Here is a 22,290-nt window from a genome sequence, read left to right on the forward strand (position 1 = left end):
CCATAAAATAAATAAAATAACCTACCCATAAAACAAAGTACATTCCCATAAATATATATACAACACACTTAATCATTAAAATACATGTAACATAATACCTTTAACCACATCGGCGCGGTACGATTTACCGCCGGGTGCTGACCCCTAATGGAAATGGGTGTGGTCATGACGGAACGGTTCCGTCATGAGCACAGCTCAACCGATGCTCATGACGGAACCGTTCCATCATGAGCATCGAAGGGGCTAACGTAACATAACAATATATTACTAAAACAGTGCGCGAAAACTACAAACTAATGAAAAACCATTACTATTAATACATCTAAATATATAACAAACCCACAAACAACCCTATAACTACCTTCTAGACCTCCATTTAATCTCCTCCTACCCTTAGAAAATCCTTAAAAATGACCTTACCTGTTCCGACGAACATAAGTACCTTACCGCAAGCAAGTTCCAGGAATATAGACTAAAAGCGACACAAAGAGATTACAAAAGAGAAGGCTTTCTGTAAACAAAATCTCTGCTAAATGAAACTAAAACAAAGACTATCTACCCATAGAAATAAATGGCAAATCATTTTAACATTTTGAAAAAATGGATGAAAAATATGAAAAATATAAAAAATGATAAAACATGTAAAACCAATATATACATTTTTTTAATCTGTAAAGTCTAAAAAACCAATATACCACTACTAAAAGAAATTATAAAACCATTATCTATAAACATTAATACAAAAAATTACAAATTCCAACAATTTCATAACTAATCAATCACCTTTCTAAAAAAACAAATAAAAACCCATATAGAATCAAACTCACTACATAAATTACATACTAATAAACACTTACAAACAATATTACATACACTTTTCTGCATCAATTTAAAACTATATTTTTATCTTCGATATTCCTGTCAATGATATTTATGACATCCTGATATCTTGACACAATATTTTTGCATCCCAATTTATTTTCCCTATACTTTCTACAAATACCCAGGGCAGTATTGCCGGATGGGCTAAAAGATGTGTTCAGAGATAAATTGAAAGCATTAATGCTGGCCTTCAAGGGAAAAAGGAAACTTACTCAAATTAAATATTCGCAAAATTTAAAAAGCACTGAGGCACAGCATAAAAAATGGGGACAAGGAATGAGTGAATGTGGAATATGATAACTGAATACATTATTGGTTAATACATCTGAAATGGCCCTATTGACCCAGAAGTGAAAGGTGTATGAAACAGGCAACACAAATATGGCCTATTGACCAAAGTCCCATAAGACAAAATAAACTGTCCCAATATTGTAGATATATGGAATGAAAGGGAGAAATTCGATTTGGAGACACGGACAAAGCTGAGCAATTTCAACAATGTTATGGGGAACAATATAGAGGCATGTCAGAGTCTCCAGACACGTAAGTTCGATTATTGTTGGGTTTAACACTACTACGAGCAACACCAGAACAGTAAGGGGGTCATCAGGACCTATCGGGAAAAGGGACTGCCCACCATAAGCGCGGGGGTCCCGTGGGAGCAATTAGGATGCGCCCACCACAGTGGCGGGCGCATCCTGCATTCCTGTCATTGTGGTGGGGAGTGTTTTCAAATCATTGTACAATTTCTATTTTAAAATGTGAAATTTCTAATTATTAAATGTTGTTTTTTGAGCGTGAAGTGATTGTAGGGGATAAGAGTGTCTTTTAAAAATTTTGAAATTAAAATTTGAAATTTTAAAATGAATTTTTGAAAAAAAAAGACAATATTTTGGATTAAGAATTTTTTGTTTTTAGTTGTTAGTGATGGGGAGTTTCTTAAAAAATGTTTTAAAATATTTATTGTTAATTCAAATAATACAAAATAAAATATATAGTTATTTGCAATGGGATGTTGGGATGATAGTGGATGATTTTGGTGCAAAAAACAATTTTTATATCAAATTAAAAAATTAAATTGTAATTAAAATATTTTTTACCAAAGATTTAAATTTATAATTGCAAATTTGGGTTTATAGGGATGAGAGATGAAGAGTGTTTTGAAATATATTGTCTTTTTTTTTAAATCATCCAAAATAAAAATACTTTTGATTTAAAATTAATTATTAATAAGTGTACTTTTTATACATTAGTTGTATTTTTATTTTAAAATGATAATATTTTTAAATGGTTAAGTAATAAAAATTGTATAACTATGGGTGGAAAAAATATATTAAATGTGGATTAATGCTTTATATTTAGTCTATGAATTTGAGTCGAATATTATATAGAAAATATTATTATTTTTTAATTCATATAATATAACGTTTAATGTCCAGCACCTTCCTTGAGTTAATATTAACTGGAGTGGGAATAGTAAATTATATAGGTTTACTGTCCAGCACTTTCCCTGAATTAATACTAACTGGAGTGGGAATAGTAAATTATATATCTTAAATGTCCAGCACCTTCCCTGACATAATACTTACTGGAGTGGGAATAGTAAATTATATAGTTTTACCGTCTATTACCTTCCCTGAGTATATAATAATTGGACTAGAAATAGTAAATGATATAGGTTTATTGTCCAGCACATTCCCTGAATTATTACTAACTTGAGTGGGAATAGTAAATTATATATCTTTAATGTCCGGCACCTTCCCTGACTATATATATTCATTGGAGTGGGAATAGTAAATTATACATCTTTAGTGTCCAGCACCTTCCCTGACTTAATAATTACTGGAGTGGGAATAGTACATTACATAGGTTTAGTGTCCAGCAACCTCCCTGAATTAATACTAATTGGAGTGGGAATAGCAAATTATATATCTTTAATGTCCAGCACCTTCCCTGAATTAATTCTAAGTGGAGTGGGAATAGTAAATTATATATCTTTAATGTCCACCACCTTCCTTGAGTATATATTAATTGGAGTAGGAATAGTAAAATATATACGTTTAGTGTCCAGCACCTTCCCTGACTGGGGTGGAAATAGTAATTTATATAAATTTAGTGTCCTGCACCTTACCTGACTTAATACTAACTTTAGTGGGAATAGTAAAATATATGTCTTTAATAAACTGCAAATTCACTCAGTGTATATTAATTATATATTGAGATGATATATATTTATAAGTTAACAAAATTATACATTGCATTAAAATATAATTTTAAGGAAAATATTTAATAATAATAACTTAATAGAAAAATAATAAAACTTGTCAATTTGTAAAGGATCTTTATTTTTTAATAATAAAATACTTAGGGGAAAAACATATTTTATTAAGGCAATATTATACAAGTCAGGAAATAGACAAAATAACTACACATTTTTCTTCTTGAAAAATAAAATAATTGGGATATATGTTTATTCACTTATATTATATTTTTGAACATACATGTTTTTAACATTGTTATATTTAGAAGACAGCTATTTATTATTTGTAACAACCTTTTTTGGGGGACATTTTAGTTTATAACATTTTTGTAACATATATTTTTATTATAAAATTAAATATATATGACAAATGAATTATATTTTACAAAGTTAAGAAAAAATATATGTACAGTTACAGTTTGGGATTTGTAAGAAAGCTGTTTTAAATTATTTTGGATTAATAATTTAAAGTATTGTTTTTGCTGTTAGTGATAGGTATTCTAGGCCTCTTGTGGTTGGGTATAGTGTTACCTGACTTTGTATTGATTCATACATTTTTATGGTTTGCTTGGTGAGCTTAAAGCCTATTTGGGTCACAGATTGCTCCATTATAAGTTCCTGATAACTTTGTTCTTTTTGGAGGGTTTGGAGTAGTTGATGTAAGGTAGGTATCTCTCTTCCTGTTGTTGCTTGGAAGACATTATGCCATCCTTCAACAGCATTGTTGGTTTTGGCTTGTATGTTTAGTGTGCTTCGGTACACATTCCACCATGGAATGTGGAATTTGGGTAGTCTTCTGTGGCCTGATCTGTGGAGTCTTCCCACCCAGGTATCTTCAGAGTAATCTAAAAGTGGGCTTGGTTTTTCTTCATGTCTTTTATATTAGGGGCTTTCTATTAGCAGGTTATGGTGTTCTGCTACCTCAGTTACTGAGACAAAGGCCAGTGCAATTAGTTTTTTACTTGGTATGCAAAACTACTGTTAGTTGCATATTCCACACTTAGGGGCCGATTCCGACTCTGTCCCGTAGAGCTTTGTGACCGACTCCTGCTCTGGGGCTCCGAGCGACAGAGTACGATGCGCTGCAGCGCTGATGAACTCGGGTCGCTTTGAGCCCCATTGAAAAACGTAAGTCTTGGAAAAGTGCGCCCTCTGTAGTGTGTTTGCTTCGATGCCCCCGCAACATACATGCATGGGTGAGGGGGACCCCTGGGTCCCACGCTGTCCAAGTCGTAGGGCCCCGGGGTAAGGGGGGTCCGGCGCGGACCCCTGAAGTACGCTTCCCAGAGCTTCTTTGAGACGGAGGCTCTGACTCGCACTGGCTGCTCACAACGCGCATTGTACTCGGCCGGCCAGAAATCGAACACATTGCGCCGTACGCGTCAGACATCTTTGAGTCGCTCAGGAGGCATCGCTGATGGGTAGAAGTCGGTCGGGTAGCGAGACGATTATCGCATCGTACTTGCTCGCTCATACAGCTGTACGAGTCGCACAGAAATCTCCTGTTCAATTTGGACTCGCTCTTGGTGGATGCCGCTGGGAGCCCTTCCGAGCGAGATCTGAATCGGCCCCTAATGGGTTGACTTTTGCAGATGTCTTCATTGACATTGATTAAAATGGTAATAGAAACCCTGGATTGCTGTATGTGGGTAGTATTTTAGTATAGTATTAATCATGGCTTGCTCAAAATCAATAATTAATATCTGGGAAAAATATTTATTGTTTTTATCTTTTATTTGGTTTAGAATTTCAAGGTAGGTAGTTTGTTTATTGGGGAGTAGGGTACAGATACATGGAATATTAGTATTTCGAAAAAAAAATGAATTGTGTACAACTGATAAAATAGTTTGGGGCAAATTATGAAGGTCCCATCCATCATCCAGGTGTTACATTGTTGTAATTTAAGTACATTGTTTGCAGTAGCAAACATAATAATTCTTTTACCTTTGCATTGATTATAAAATAGTATAAATAGTTCATTATTGTGTGTTATACTTAGTTCAGGGGGAATCTCTACCTCTTGAAAGGTTTTAGGGCAGGTGTAGTAATTGTAGTGGCTTTCTTTTGTCTAGCTAATGTCCTTTTTAAAGAATCAATAGAGGGTAATTGGCTAGATGCATGTTGGGGTACTTTTAGTAACCGCTCGCTCTTATAGGGGGCCATTAGAATGGCGGGCGGACTTTGCCCGCCCGCCATCCTCACGGTACTTGGGAAAGCCCGCCATAAGAGCGGGGATCCTATGGGGGTTATTAGGATGCGCCCGCCACAGTGGCGGGTGCATCCTGCATTTTTAACATTGTGGCGGGATGTGCTCTCAGCACCGCCCACCACAATGCTAAAAATGCATGTATGCATTTGCATACACAAAGCGGCAGACACCGCGTGGTGCCTGCCGCTTTGTGTATGCAAATGCTGGGGGGTACCACAGGTACCCCCCATGTGCACCTCCACCTCGCATTCACTCCGGGGGCCCGCGGTGTGCCCCAGAAGTAAAGACAGCCTGCCTTTCTGTGGCATCATCTGCTGCAGCCCATACTAAAGCGGTGGACTTCCAGCCATGCTAATATGGCAGGGGGTCATTCTGGTTAGGATGGCGGGCGGATTACGCCCGCCAGGCCGGTGGTGGCTACCGCCAGCCTGGCAGGGGCAATCCGCCCGCCATCCTAATGGGCCCCTTAGTATTTCTGTGGTAGGTCTGTCTGTACTAGTGCTAGCTTCTTTTATTGTTTCAAGTGCATCTCTTATTTCAAAATCAGTTAAATTTGGGGGGTGGTTATGTTCGTTTACAGATACAACAGTAGTTTTCTGTGCAATAGCTCTTCCATAGCATTTATTCGTATAATATTTGCTACATTTCCAAAATACTTTTAAACCAGTGTGTTTTTCTTGCATGTATCCATACCCATATAACACAATAACATTTTCCCTTTTTGCGACGTAATAAATTGTACGCCTTCAGTCATGGTGGTCTTTTTAGTTCTAAGGAAAACATTTATAAAAATTAATTGAAATAAAACAGTATCGTTTTTAAGTAAATTCATATACATTTCTTTGCATTTACATACAATGTTGCTGTTGATGTCAGTAAAGATGGTGTTGAATATTTTTCAAAGTTCTATTTCGTTTTCTTGAAGATGTTTCTGTTGGAAAGAAGAAATATAAATGTAACATTTTTGTTCTATTGTGTTGTAGGTGATGGGGACATTGAGAATAAGTGTGTTTTTGGTTTGGGATTTTAGGGATTTGCTCAATATAACGTTATAATATACTTACTTTTTTAGTAACTTTATTGTTGATGCAGCAGAAGTAGTTTTTGGTCCTTTTTAGAAGGTGTCTGTAGAGATATAAGTTTAAGACAGATATATTAGTGAAATATGTTTTGATATATTTTTTGGTGAAGACTATAAGTAGTGTTTGATTCTAACGGCAGTTTTACTTACTTAGTGCAGTTGCAAAGCTTCTTTCTGTAATGTAAAACTGCGTTCTGGAAGTAATCCGGCTTCCTCTTCTTTTTTCTGTTGAGTTGTAGTGTATATTAAATGTAACTTTTCGTTGTTTACATAGTGTTTTTTTTATTGATATGTTTATTTGATTGGTGTATTTTATTAGTGTGAGGTTTTCATTCGTTGTTGTTATTTCTTTTTTGTGTTTTTGGCAGTTGTTTTCCTTATATGGGAAACGCTAATTAAGAAGTTGTTAGTGCTAATTATTTATTTTTCAGATTTTTTTGCTTATGTATGTTTTACATTGGTTATAATGTTAAATGTTGTATGTGTTATGTTTCCTAATATTTTATTTAATATATATTAGTGTGGCTTACTATTATTCTATGCTTTTATATGTTCATATGTTATAATAAGAATATATTACATGTATAAAGTGTGTAATGAGTATTCATATTGTAAAATTACATTTTGGGGTCAAGATATCTTGTTTTTAGTTATTTTTTCAAAGTTGATATTTGTAAAAAGTCGATACATTTGCTGTCTACATTTTAGTATTCGATATTTAGGACATATTGTAGGTTTTTAAAGAAATGTTGATATTTTATTTAACCATATTTGTGTGTTCGAAAATGTTGATTACGATATTTTTTGTTGACGATGATATGGATTCGATATTTGTGTTATTTCTTAAATAAGTGTTGTTAGTCAATAATAGTGTTATCGATAATTTTGTGCTGATATTTTTGCATGTCGATATTGTGGTTGTCGCTATTATGTCAGTGATTCTAGACTACCATAGAGCAGCATGGCTGTGAAAAGTTGGAGAATGGAAATGAAGACTATCTTCTAAGCATTGGCTGCACACAGATTCCGCAATAGCTTATATGGCTTGTGGCATATTACCTGGAGGTTAATGGGCAACAGGCCAACTCTGTAATACTGCAAGCACATCATTGCACCCTTCTGATGTATGGAATTCAATTCAATAGTCCAGGCTAAGTGGCTGACTACATATCCTTCATCCTGCGTGCACACACACAATAACCAGAATCCACACTTCCATGCGATAGAAAGCCATTCAAGAGATTGAGAGAAGGGACTGTATAAGGTTAAGGGTTATGTTTGGAAAAGGCCAGATTAAATCCTTTGAAAACCATAAGAAATATTTGACCTAACTCAGTGGAAAAGGTTCAGGTACTACCAGAATCAGACACTGAGTAGTGCCACCCACTAAAAGCATAGCAGTGTGCAGAGACAAAACCCAAATTAAATTGGCTGTATGGTCTTTTGCGGATTCCTGGGGGCTGGTTTTGATCTTGTACTAATTGCTGACAGTGTCTGCTAACTCATTTAGATGGTGGTACACGGTTAGCTATAAAGAACACATTGAGGAGATGACCTTTATTTAATCAAAAGAGATCCTGTGGAAATATGGTGTAAAGCATAACAAATCAATACACAAAGAAGAGTCGTCCACGAAATTAATTACTGGCTGGTACATATTGCCAGGCAAATTTAATAGGGTGTTCCTGGGAACCAGAGACAGATGTTGAAATAGCTTTGAAGCAAGGGGTGGCCCAGGGCCTATTTGAAGGCCATGTCCAATTGGAAGACGGTGCTATCTGCCATAAATCAAATAGTTGGGTTTCCAATACGAGGCACTGTGAGTATTACAATATTGGACCTATGTCTGGACAAGCTAGAGACTACGACAGGAAGGGACTGGACAGTCGGAAAAATGGCCATAATTAGGAGATGGAAAATGCACTGACAGCACCTCTGAACATGTGCTATCGGACGGTATGGGAAACTATGTCAATGGAACCATTGACTCTCTCCCTAACTTAAGATAGAGATGACTCTTCAAGCATACTGCAGCTGGCCCAAATTTACATGCCAGAAGGGAACAGGGATCTAATGTGGGCCCTAGGCTAAGGCCCCTGTTTCTGTTTTATTTATAGGGTCTTGGGATGGGTATCAGAAGCAGTAAGTTATACGTGGAACATAGGTGTAATAAATGATACACACACATGTGAGCACAGTACTTGAATTTGGAACCAAAGATTACCTGATAAGTGGCTGGCCAGGGGGTAGGAGAAGGGGAAGGGGTATGTCATTTTCTTTTAATATTTGATGGCTTATTTGTTTTTAGGTTACAGAAACGATTATAAATTCCATGACGCACGTTGTCTAATTTAAATATATCATTGATGACACAATGTAATAAGCCAAGACTAAATAGAAAGTGTGATTACAGAGAAGAACATGAATGACATCAAGGGACTGAAGGGAAAGCTCCAAAATTGATCAAATGTGTTTCATATGAAAATAATGGCAGGGCAACGTATTCAAAGTGACCTGAAAGATAGGGCGGTGATAGGGCTGGCCCCACAGTGATCAATCAAATCACTTATAGGTGGCTAACAAAGATCTCATAGATGACGATGTCCCTACTCAAGTAGGAGGTTAGTGTCAATTCAGAACAACTACACAAATTGGGCTCTTCTGGAGGTAATTTATCTTTGACTCTTCTGGTCATGCTGTGCTGGAACTAGTAAAATGCAGCCATTTTGGTGGCATTGGCATCTAAAACATATGTTTATTTCACATATATTGCATCAGGTAATTTGTTAGGTTGAATAAAGTATATGGACTGGGAGCCAGTGCTCTATACATAATAGAGGCAAAATCAATTATAACGAGAATAGACTAGAAACTGCAGTTAGCCAAGAATGAGCAATAATACCTCAAACAGGTGTCTAGTATTCTAGAATACATGTACCTTGTAGGGCTCATAATAAACAATGGTGTTAAATAAAAAATGCATTCACTAACGTGGACGTGAACATAGCCAAGGTGGTGCACAGGTTTGGTTTCTGTCTCTCTGTAGGGATGAGGCACATGCCTTTTAGGCAGAAGCTGGTCACAGGAGATGTTAGAACACATCTTAACATCTTCAGATATGTACATTGGGTGCCTGTGGTGAATATGTGTGAAGAATATGGGAATGCTCTGGGTAGGAGCAGAGATGGCCAGAAGCCAAAGCAGGATGCAAGGCCCTTAGTATGAAGCAGTGTTTTCTCTAGGTTGGTTCTTGTGTTTACCCTGAAAGTGTTTCAGTCAGTTGTGGTAGGTAACAAGCATGTTTGATACGCAAACTTCTTACTTGGTACTCCCATTCCAGTAGAGACTGATTTTGACAAATGTTGTGAATTTCTTTTTGGTGTCAATGGTGTGCTTCGGGGCAGGTGACAGTTACATTTTCTATAGCAATTATTTTCTTTCTTCACTGCAGAGCAGTAGGACAAGCTCACCAGGTTCACCAATGTGGGGGTTAGCCCTCCCCTGGACACCAGAGTAACGAATCTGTACGGAAATGCATAAGTACTAGAGCTAATGACGAATGGCACCAGAAGTTTGTTTCTCTTGGGTTCCTGGTCTAGGGGTGAAGTTGATAGTTCAGATCTTGAAAGAGCTTGCATAAACAGCCTTTGAGCAGAAACAAATTACCTGGTGAGTTGAAACATATATTATCTCCTTCATGACTAGGATGGCTAGGGGGCTCATTAGTATGGTGGGCGGACTTTGTCCGCCCGCCATACCAGTGGGAAATAGAACTGCCCGCTAAGGGTGCGGCGGTCCCGCACATCCCATTAGGATGCGCCCACCACACTGGCGGGCGCATCCCGTCTTTCCGGGCGCATCCCAGCTTTCTGACATTGCGGTGGGCGATGCTGAGAGCACCGCCCGCCGGAATGCCAAAAATGCTTGTTGTGCTTTTCAATGCACAATGTGACAGGCACCGCGCAGTGCCTCCGCGTTGTACATTAAAATGCAGGGGGTACCATAGGTACCCCCCATGTTCACCTCCCAGAGTCCCTGCAAGAGATTCCCACATGCCTTTCCATGGCGGTAATGCCGCCACTGAAAGGCATGTTCCCGCCCACATCTTAATATGGCTGGTGGTGTCTAAAAGTCGACCGGGCGGAAAAGCGGAGGACTTTGCAGCAAAGATGGCGGCCGGATCGCCCCCGCCAGGCCGGATGGGGCCCAATGTGTCCAAAGAGGTGTCGACCACGTTGCTGGTTCTTGGCACCACCAACATACAGCTCTGTCTAGGACCATGCATATGTGCAAGCTGCATGAACTACTCCTGCTGATCTGGTTAATACAACTGTGTTGTCCTGAAGCTGTGTCAGTATCTTTAAGTACTCTTTAAGAACTCTTCAACAGCAAGGCACAACATTTTCAATTCTATGTACTGAACTAAAAAGGCCTACCTATAATTATTTATTTATGTATTTATTTCAAAGGTTTTATATAGCGCTTCTAGACCCAAGAGTATCAGAGTGCTTTACAAGGAAGGTGAACATAATGAGATAAAATTAGCATTATGCAAAAAATAGAAAAAAAAAATTTACAAAATGATATTGCATTCAGCAGAGCTAAGGGGGCAAAGAAACAGAGAGATAAAATTAAGGGGAAATGAATATTGAAAGATAGGAGAGAGAAGGGGGTGTAGAGAGGGGGAGTGAGAATATGAAGGGATTGAGAGGGGGCGGGGAGAGGAGTGGAAATGAGAAGAGCAAAGAGGGAACATGTTCAGAGTCAGTAACATTAGATACCCCAATATTTGTTGAGAAGAAGTACTTTGAGTTCTTTTTTGAAGAGAGGGTAAGAGGGGTTGCAGCGAAGATCCTTGGGGAGAGAGTTCCAAATTGTAGGAGTGTTACCAGAGAATGCACTGGATTGGGGCTTTTGACATTTGAGTCTGGGAGGGCTCAGGACAAGGGAGCTTGTGCTCCTCAGGGACCTGGAGCATCCTGCTTTGTGTAGTTTGGTTGCAAGGTAAGAAGGGGTGTTTTGGTGAAGAGCTTTGTGAGTGATGCAGGCAATCCTGTAGGTGGATCTTCCTTCTATTGGGAGCCAATTGAGATTTGTGAGGACAGGGGAGATATGGTCAAATTTTTCACAGTCAGAGATAAGTCTTGCAGCTAGGTTGAGGACAGATCTAATCGGTGCAAGATGGACTTTAGGGGTGCCAACCAAAGTGGCGTTACCATAGTCAATCATGGAAAGGACAAGCGATTGGACAAGTTTGAAATCGTCTGCTGGAATAAATGGTTTAATTTTCTTGAGGTGGAGAAGGGTGAAAAGAGCACTTTTGGCTGCATTTTTATTGTGAGGGTGAGATTTAGATTCTGGTCGATACTGAGGCCTAGGGATTTAACGGAATTAGAGGTGGAGAGTGAGCAGTTTAGAGCTTTGATGTCATTGATCCAGAGTTGAATGGGAAGGGAATTGTTTTTGGGGGAGAAAAGGATGATTTCAGTTTTTTTCAGGATCAGTTTGAGATGGATCCGATGGAACCAGGTTTGAACTCTAGTCAAGGTATCATTGAGGGGAAGAATGTCTTTGTGGGATTTGATCTTGTAGTATAATTGGGTGTCATCGGCATAGAGGTGGTAACTGATATTAGCTTGTTTGAGGATGAGGGTGAGTGGTTCCATGAACAGATTGAATAGAGTTGGGGAGAGGATGGATCCTTGAGGGACGCCAAGTGAGACAGGTTGAGGTTTAGAGAGGAAGTGGCTGAGCTTGATTTGCTGTGATCTATTTTGAAGGAATGAGGAGAACCATTTGAATACATTGCCTTCCAAGCCAAACCGATCTTTGAGAGTGTTGAGAAGGGTGGGGTGGTGGACAGTATCAAATGCAGCTGAGAGGTCGATGAGGATTAGTAATGAGGATTCCCCTTTGTCCAGGGAGCGATGAATGTCATCAGTGATATTTAGCATAGCAGTTCCTGTACTGCATCCCTTTCTAAAGCCGGATTGGAAAACATCAAGGAGATTGAAGGAGACAATATGTTTCTCTAATTGCAATAGGACACATTTTTCAAGGGCTTTAGAGATGAATGGAAGGTTAGAGATAGGGCGAAGGTTGTAAGGTCATTTTAAGAATGGGTGAGATTTGACCAAGCTGAAGGGAGGTGGGGACACAGCCAGTGGAAAGAGAGAAGTTGATGATATTGGTCCATATAGGGGCAATGTTAAATTTGAGTTCATGAACCAAATGGGCAGGAAGAGGATCTTTGGAGTGGGAGGAAAGTTTGAGTTTGGCAATGATATTAGTGATCGTAGATTCTGATACTGGACTAAAATCACTCCATGAGGCATTGTTTTTAGCAGGGGGGCTTATTTTCGGAAAGGGGTCTAGTTGGGGGATAGCAGGGAGGGGTTGAGAAGGATCAAGAGGTGTGGAAAAAGTGGACAAAGGTGAGTTAGGAGTGTTGGGGAGGGTGTGTCGGATGGGGGGAGGTTGGAGTGAGAGTGGGAGGGAAGAGAAGGATAGTTCGATCTTGTTGACTTTGTTCGTAAAGAAGCTGGCAATTTCTTCGTATCTGTCAATAGAGGCTAATATTTTAGGAAGGCCAGTGGAGGTTTGTTTTTTAACAATGTTAAAGAGTTCTCTAGGGCGGTTTCTAGCCTGATCAAGTTGTGACTTGAGAAAGGAGGCTTTTTCGTTGAAGATATGTTTTTTGTACTGGGCTTTAGCAGTTCTAAGGAGAGCCAGATTGTCAACAGTTGGATGATTCCACCAAACCCTTCCAGAATGTCTAAGGGTCCGTCTTTCATTATTAAGTTCGGAATTGAACCAAGACTTAGGAGGGTTGCTTTTTTGTTGTTTGAGTTTTATTGGAGCAATTTGGTCGAGGGCTTCAAGAATAGAATTGTTATAATGGTTAGTTAGGTCGGTGGTGCTGTCAGAGAGAGGGGGGAGAAGTAAGCGGGCCCTATTTGTGGATTCAAATTCGCCAGGAGGAATAAGGTGAAGGTTGCATGTTGGCTTCTTAGGTAAAATGCTGATGGGGGCAGGGCGAGTAATGGATCTATTCATGGTAAAAAGGATAAGGTAGTGGTCAGACCAGTCTACCGGAAGTTTATTAGAGAGGGATGCCAGATTGTTGCTAGTCATAATAGCATTGAGGGGGGCACCTTTATTATGGGTAGGAGAATGGCAGGGTTGGGTCATATTGGTGATGTCCATGGTATCATTAAATAGGATGACAGCAGGGTCATCACTTTTGTTCCAATGGATGTTGTAGTCACCAAGGAAGAGATTTTTAGAGTGTTAGAGCGATGATTGGATAATAAGGTCAGTCATCTCTTCCGTAAAGGGGATGTTATTTCCAGGGGGGGTAGATAGTGTGCAACCAGGTGGTGGGGGAGTCAGGCATAATGAGATCAGCGCAGAGGTATTCAAAGGATGAAGGGTCTTGTAGATGGACAAGCGAGATGTTAAGTTCAACTTTAAAAATTATGGCGAGTCCTCCTCCTGTTTGTTCGATTCTATCTTTCTTAATGATAGAGTAACCAGGACGAATAAGCAAGTCGAGGATGGGAGTGGAGTGGGAGGTGAGCCAGGTTTCAGTTAGGAATGCAATGTCAATGTTTTCACTGAGAATGGTTTCCGCAATCTCAGTAGCGTGGCAGGAGGCGGATCGGCAGTTATTCAGCATGCAACATAGGGGAGTGGGGTCAGGTGATTGGGAGGGGGAACAAGGGGGGATAGGTCTAAGTTGTTGGGGTGGTCTAGGGGAGGTCAGAGGAAGGGGGAGTCTGCTTGTTCCTAAGAGAACTGGGATAGTAGACTGATGAATAGTGGGGATAGTGGACGAAGGTGGTGAGGGAGAGATAGTTAAGTTAGTGGAAATGTTAACTTCAGAGGGAGGGACGATTAAGGAAGGTTTAGCGGGTAAGGAACTGGTTGTGAAGTTACTAGAAGGGGGAGGAGTGTTGCTGTTGATTTTGCTTTCCTCATCAGGGAAGGAGCTGCCTCCGAGACCAGGCTATATTATTTAATGCTTTCGGCTTGGTTCTCTGAACAAGACATTTTTCAAGAGGATCACCAGTGTCCTGTTTTTAAATCCATAGAACAAAATGCGAGGTTCTTTCTGCTCATTGCTTCATGGCATCAGCGAGTTGACACTGACAATTGAATAAAGAAACATTTGTTGGTTATTTGATAAGCATACAAAATTACAACATTCTGCTTCAGGCTTTTCTTTTGAAAGAAAAAATATTAGTGTAAATATAGTGTATATCAAACAAGTGAATATCAAATGAAGAGCGATGATAGACAGGTTCCAGATTCTACCCAAATCCAGTGAAATTCAGTATGCACCATTGTGAAACGTCTCTTGGCTTACAGCCTCTGAATCTTGAATTCTTGCAGTGAAAGAGAAGGGAAACAGATAAAAGGTGGATAGGAAATCCACATTACTGGACCAGGCCCTTTTTGCTGGGTTTTCCCTATATTTTTAGCCTTCTGTTGCTGAACCCATTTTTGTTGGCATTAGGACATTGTGAACCCTTTTCCCATCTAACCAGTGGTCAGGGCCACTGGAATTTTGCAGCAGGAGAGGGCCAAATTATATTGCAGGGAAATTATGAGGCACAATGCTGTAAATTTTGCAATAGTATTACTTCATCATTTTGTCATTTTCCAACTTGGTAACACTCATTATTGGCTGTTCCTCATTAGTGCCGGTTTAAGATTCAAATATAGCAATAAGCAACCGAAAGGTGACCAGTTCAGCTTTGCAAAGGGCATTCCACTGCGCCACAACACATGTTGTCACATTTTTAGTACGTTATGAACTATTTGAGGTAGAAGCAACATTTTTTGGGGTTGAAATATTCAAATTATGCAGCAGATGGTGAATTAGGTGTCAAATCTATAATTATGTGAAAATCGTATCAGCCGTACAATCACAAAATTCCAGTGGCCCTGCAAGTAGTAAAGTGCTTGTGCTCTCTACCTAAAACCTGGTATAATTGGCATATATCTGATTGGTACATTTAATTTACTTGTAAGTTGTAAATGGTGCTACATGTAACCAGGGCTTGTCAAATAAATGCTGCTTGTAGGATACAGCACTCATTGTTCCACCCACCAAACTAGCCTTTTAAAACATACCTGAAACCTGCCACTGAAGCATGTGTGCAGTCTTAAACTGCCATTTCGACCAAGCAAACTAAACCCTCTGCCAGGCCTAAACCTGACTTTTTAAAACTTATAAGTCACCCCTAAAGGGCCTGACGTGCATGGTGCATGTATATAAAAAGTAGGATATGTGAAGTAAAGTAATTTTTCACCCTTGTAACACCTATCTCTCCCATTGGCAAACACTTGGTTACCTTATTTCATTTTTATAAGTGATGAAATTAGATTGGGAGCAGCTAGTGAAATGCTTTTTACACTCAAATTAATTGTAATTTAACAACCTTGTCAATGGTAAAGCATACTATTCTAAAAATGCCACTTTTAGAAAGTTAGACTTGGAAACTCCAGTGAGTTCCTCAGCGAGAACAATTGCTTATGCTGTCTTGATATAACACATTACAAAAGAACAAACAGACATTTAAATATATTCATACAAATATATTTAAGTTTTCACAGACTTATAAGTGTAGGTGAAATCTGCCCTAAAGTTCAGTTTCTCACCACTTGGGCCTCCAGCAAGGTGTCAAACTGGGGTAAAACATATATGCATAGTTTGGATTTGCAGTTACCAACACATTACATCCACATCTTATGGGAATTCATGATTTATCATATTCTCTGGCTCAAGGCTTATCTTCCCTCCACACTGTGCGTAGTTAATTACTCTCACCCCCCAGCAGAGGGAACAATAACCTTTCACACAAAAGGACCAAATATCAGTGATTGACTCTAATCCTGGGAGAGGAAAGCGGCATTGAGGAAATCTGCATCTCATAATTAGCTTGTCACACTGCACCTGGACTGTTACAGCACAGACCCACTAGAACAAAGGAAGAGGGCCATATCTCTGGAATCAACACAGTAGGCCTATACATGGCGTCTCTACCAGCAGTAGGGGAGCACTAGGAAGGAGGTAGAGGAGATGACTGGCACAGGGAGCCAGAAAATACAGCTCCCTGCCAGATGCACCCTTTTGGAGGCCAAGGGACCTGCAGAAAACACTCCTAGACGCTAGGCCTTGCCCCAAGGAGGAAAACATGCCCATGATATAGGAATTCAGGAAGTGAATCCAGACCCCCAAAAAAAGAGAAAGGGAGGTCGAACAGAGGCTCAGAGCAGAAGAGTGCAGTGGATCGGGGCAGAGGAAAAGAGGCTGGAGAGGCAGAGGAGCGCACCAGCAGCAGAGGAGGCCTGGAGCCAGGAAGAACCATGGTGAACTTAGGGTTGCTGTCAGGTATACTCCACGGGATCCAGTCGCTGCAAATATGGTTCCACCTCCAAATGTCACCAACACCCTGAAGTGTAAACACAGGGTGTTCGAGTCATTAGGCGAGGGAGAAAAATAACAAACTAAAATAAAAAAATGTGGGATGGGTAAAGGTAGGGTCAGCAGGGAAAGGACGCCTGTAACAAAAGACAAGACAGGCATCAGTTAAGTGCTTTTTTAACATGCAATACTACTCTCATATAATCTCACTAGATAACCAAGGAAATAGGCCAGTACCTGAGCATAAAGAAAACACGACCTTGGATAGGAAATACTATAGCCCTTCTGCCACAATCTGTGAGGAAGGCCTAAGGAACACAAACATATAATTAATGAAAACAATCCTGTCGTACCAGACACACACACGCTGTACTGAGACACCAAATCCACTACTCACAACATACCACAAACATGTCAGAGGACTCAATGTACAAGGGGTGTCCCAATCTTCAAAGCCAAGATGTTAGTTCCAACAAAAAGGAAGAGGGAAACGGTAGTGTGTAGGAAGCAAAAACTACAACACTCCGCTCTCCAAACAATGACCCAATAGAGAATACATGATAAATGTCAAACAGAAAAACGTAGTTGCGACCACCACTGGATTCTGCCAACAATACACCCCACGGAGGACCATGCAATGAGAACTGGGGTATCCTGTAGTTTCCTCACTACATGCCCAGTTCTTAAGTTCCTTGTAAATACACAGTTAACAACGGAGACGCGTAGTTGTCCTCACTACAGCGCCCCGCTATCCTAGTACACTAACAATCCCAGGGTGTACGGTAACACGTGGTTTCGACCGCCACTGTGTTCCGCCACACACAAATTAGCCAAGAAGATACCAGCAATGAGATGGTCTGTGCGCCACAGACACAGAACTTCCCTGAGCACTTTGATCAGGAAGCAAGCAGTTGACCGCATGGGCGGCCGAAGAAATAGGAACGGCAATACCTGTTGATGCTTGAAGTCTGTCCACCGCCGAGGGCCGAACACTGAAGCGCTCCCCACTGAGCCTCAGGGGGGGAAGGGATAGCCAACAGGAGACACGAAAGGCAGGCATGCAGAGCGTCCGCTCTCACGCCGGGTGCAGAACCAAAATCCAGAATAACGCGCAACCGGAAGCGCGTCTGGTCCCGAGATAAACTTCCTGCGGGACCCCGCCTACTCATGGGAAATGTAGTTTCCTAGTGCGGTAGGCGCGATGGAGCGGCGAACCCTGACAGTTGCAGATGTTGCGCTTTGTGCTGGCGCTGCTGGGCTGGATTGGGCTGATAGTGGCCACTATCCTGCCCCAGTGTCAGATGAGCAGCTACGCTGGGGAAAGCATCATCATGGCCATAGCCGTGTACCAGGGGCTGTGGATGAGCTGTATTATCCAGAGCACGCGCCAGATGCAATGCAAGGTGTACAGCGCCATACTCAACCTGCCCACTTCTCTACAGGCAATGCAAGCTCTGACTGTGTTTTCCATTGTGGTGTCCACTTTGGGCATCTCCACCGTAGGACTTGAAATGAACAATGCGTGGTGGTGACGACAAGGTGAAGAAAGCATACATTGCCATGACCGGGGGCATCACCTTCCTGCTGGGAGGTCTGGCTACACTGGTTAAGTGTTCATGGTACAGCAACAAAATTTTGCAGGACTTCCACTGCTGTGTAGTTCCTATATACCCATATTGGTTCTACGCGTTTGGATAATATAAACTGTGGGACTGGTGGCAGACTGATTCCGTGCACCCCCACCGGGTATTAACCTATCTGTATCAGCTAGCTCATAGTACCACTAGAATCTCCTCTTATCGGGGAGAGAATAGTTCTTGGCAACCTCAGAACATGACAACCCTGATCCCTCAGAATCGTGGAAACAATATACCTTTCGCTCAATCACTCGTGCTCACTTAGTTTGTCTCAGAGATACACAGAATAAACAGGCTGGTCATTTTCAATAATTTATTAAACAGTTGTTATTCCAGTGTAGAATAGATGAGCTACAACAACCATTAGACAGTAGCAGAGATATATAATCAGAAGTACTACGAAAGTAAAGAGATGGTACAGTTCTACCATCTTGCAATAATCATGATTACATACAAACATATATAACACATGATAAAAAGTGTGTACTCCTACGATGCCTCCCTACCTAGATGTACCTAAATGTACCTAGAATCTGTGTAGGTCTTATGCCAAGAATCCTTCTAGGATCTAGTCAATCCCATTACCTGAGAATGAGAGAATATGGGGCCCCGTCCTGGTATCGAGTTGGACACCCCGCTAGGGATGTTATATCACTACGAGTTGGAGTGCCTGCTTGCAGGAACCTCAGCGTCTCTGGTCAGTGTGTTAGCCGGGAAGTGTTGGTCTTCTCTGTCTTTCTAAGCAGGACATGATGTATATATACTCATAGGTCTACCCAGGGGTCCTACCTTACTGTGTTACTGTGTCGGCCTAAAGGATGACTTAGGTCGTGAACTTTATACAGAGATATTACACAGGAGATGTTAGTCCTGCTGTGCTTCCAAGAAGCCTCAAGCATAATATATGAGTTTCGAACTAGGGAAAAACCCGCGTTCTGAAAGCAGTGTCGTATCTAGATAAAAGGTCAGTCCCTAAGAACCGTTATGTATGTAATGTACAGAAGAATATAGGTAAAAGATTGCAATGTTACCTGCGGCTATATAGGGTACCTATATGGAATATGACACTACAACCCATTCACCCTGGTCAACACACAGCATGAGTTTGGAGCTGCAATCTTTATAGCTGGACAGGATTGTTACTGGTGGTCCGTGACGGTGGTCTGCTCACTTGCTCTTGCCTAAGGAGGTATGGGTCCAAGGGCCGCAAGTACCTGAAATTGAACCTAACTGAAAACAAAGAGTCAAAGCCACAGTTTTAAGGCAAGAAATCTGGCCGTGGAGCTCCATAATGCCCAACATGGGCTGATTTGCTTATTTATATTGCTCTGTGGTGCCCCAAGGAGGGGCAGGGGTACCTTCAACGATCTGCCAATGTGTTCCACCTCATTTCCCCATCAAACGTGCCCTAAGTGTCAGGGGACCTTGAAAACATGACCCCAGGAGAGGTTTAACTTATTTTCAGGCATTTCTTAAACTATAATTTTTGCTCTTGGGCACTCAAGTGTGGGGAGTCGGACCCCATGTGGATGATCCTTCGATTGCATAGTATGGCCTGTAGATAGTGAAAAAAGACTCTGATTTACAAGTTCATGATTGCTTTGCAATGAAATGCTTTATTAACAAAAATATTTATGAGCTAGAGCTGCTGCGGGCGTTCCTACCCCCTGAATTTCCCCCGCATTAATGGGGATGCAAGGCTGCTTACCCCCCACTTGCCTTACTGACTCCTCTCCAGCCCCAGCGCGTCCACTTCCCCCTTCCTCCCCGTCCATTTACTCCTATGTTTACCCCCGAGGTGCATGACATGACAGCACACATCCCATCATGTCCCTATGCTTATATCTACGTCACTTTCTATCACACCAGACCGGCAATTGTGGTTGTACTGAGCTTTATATATAGAGATCAGCTTTTATTCCCTTATTCAGGTGTGAATTTGTTTTTCTTGGTTTCTCTTTCCTTTTATCATTTATTGTGCTCTTTGAGTCCAAATTCATATTGTTTCTTCCAGAGGTATGAAGAATATAACGGGACTGGATTTGCGGCGCAACTCCCGATTCTCCTTTTGATAATTTTGTTGTAATTTGCCTATGTTCGGTTTTGCGGCTCTGCGGAGTGAAGCAGTGAGCCGTCCAGCCTAGTAGCCATGGGAATAATAATTGATTATGAGTTTCCTTCTGCCACTACCTAAGCCATTCGATTTTCTTGCTAATTTGTATTGTCAATAGCTGTGGATGTTACTTTGTTAAAATCAATAAAAATAATTTATTAAAAATAAATATAAAAAATATTTATGAACATTGTAGTGCCTTAAATGAATGCCATTGAATATGGTTATTATCCCCATTGATTTTAATGGCGATACTATGGTCAAGATGTAGGTAGTGACACCCTGACAAAAGCAGTGGGCATCCTTATATATATTTATCTGATGACCCCTTGACTATGCCAGCAGGCCTGCCATATATAAAATAGACATCCCCTTATATTGTGTTGTTGCATCTGGCATGGGTGGAAAGATAGTGTGGTTATGGGGTTCAGGACCCATGAAGGATGTAATGTAATATGAAGGTGTCACCAAAGAAATTTCCATGTCTCTGCTGTATATATTTGTAATTTAATGCATAGTATTTAGTAGTGTGTGTGTGCAATAAAATACTTTTCCCTTTTTAAAGAAAGTCACAGACTGGACAATAATGTATTTATTATAAGTGTTGGTGTTGTGTGCCAGCGAACTGGAATTGCTAACCCACTTCTGCTACCCTGAGTAGGCTTTAGTCTGATCTTCTTTACTACCCTGAAAGAGTGAAGTGCTGCAATGGCGTATTTAGTCCCCCAGTGGACAGGCAACTGTAGGCTTATTCCTATCGCAAGACTCACATCTTTCACAACCAATACCCAATTTCCTACACCTAACCTTGTTTAATATTCAGTTGTCTCCAAATTCACATGTAACAGACACACAAGAAAATATATAACAAAACTGTTCAAAATAAGGAAAGAATTGATCTATTCAGATATGCGTCCCAGGCTAACGAACATATTTAATGCGAATACATTTAAAGAAATTAGAGATATGTGATCTTTGAGCAATGATTTTTAGGGGAATACCCACGTCTGGAAACAGTGTCCGTGATCACATTCAGTGAGATGGCTACCCTAGTGGACACAGACATGCTGTCTCACGTTTACACATTCGATCACAATACCTACGACTATTCCCTTTGTCTACCACAGAAGGCTGAAAGGCTAAGTCAGCCATGCTTAGGACTCAATACTGTGACTTGAATGTTACAAAATGATAGCTGCATCATAACTATAGGCCAAATGCCCTACTTAGCGAGATTTATCTTATCACAAGATGCCAAAGTTGTTACCTATCTAACTCAGGTGTATTTTATTGATGGTCCCATGTACTTTACCTGCCTCTTATTAAACGTACCATAATCCATCCTGCACGGGGAAGTATGCAATCCAAATTGCACTAAGGTTTGCACAGAAGTGCAATCGATCCAGAGGTCGCAGGGTCTCCATCTCTTGGTCCACACATCCTAGTGCTTTCACAATAACAATGGTAGCACGGAATCAGAAAGGTGGGTTACCCCTCTCTTGTGGCTCCTTGATCAGTGGTGGCCATCTTAGTTAGGGGCAATTGCTGAGGTTAACAGTAAAACCAATTAATCTTGCTGGGCGGTGGCCATTTTGGTCTGGGGTGAACATATTGACCTGCTACTTGCTCAACTTGAATGAGATTACCACAAGTGAGACTGACACTTGTGCACCTTG

The 22,290-nt window shown here is 40.6% G+C and overlaps 1 pseudogene; it reads left to right on the forward strand.

Moving 5' to 3' along the window:
- Positions 1-19,763, forward strand: part of LOC147690281 (claudin-7-like) — a 96,987-nt pseudogene extending 77,224 nt beyond the window's left edge.
- The last annotated feature ends 2,527 nt before the right edge of the window (positions 19,764-22,290 follow it).

This window comes from Lissotriton vulgaris, chromosome 9 (genome assembly GCF_964263255.1).
Source record: "Lissotriton vulgaris chromosome 9, aLisVul1.2, whole genome shotgun sequence".
NCBI classification, from domain to species: Eukaryota; Metazoa; Chordata; class Amphibia; order Caudata; family Salamandridae; genus Lissotriton; species Lissotriton vulgaris.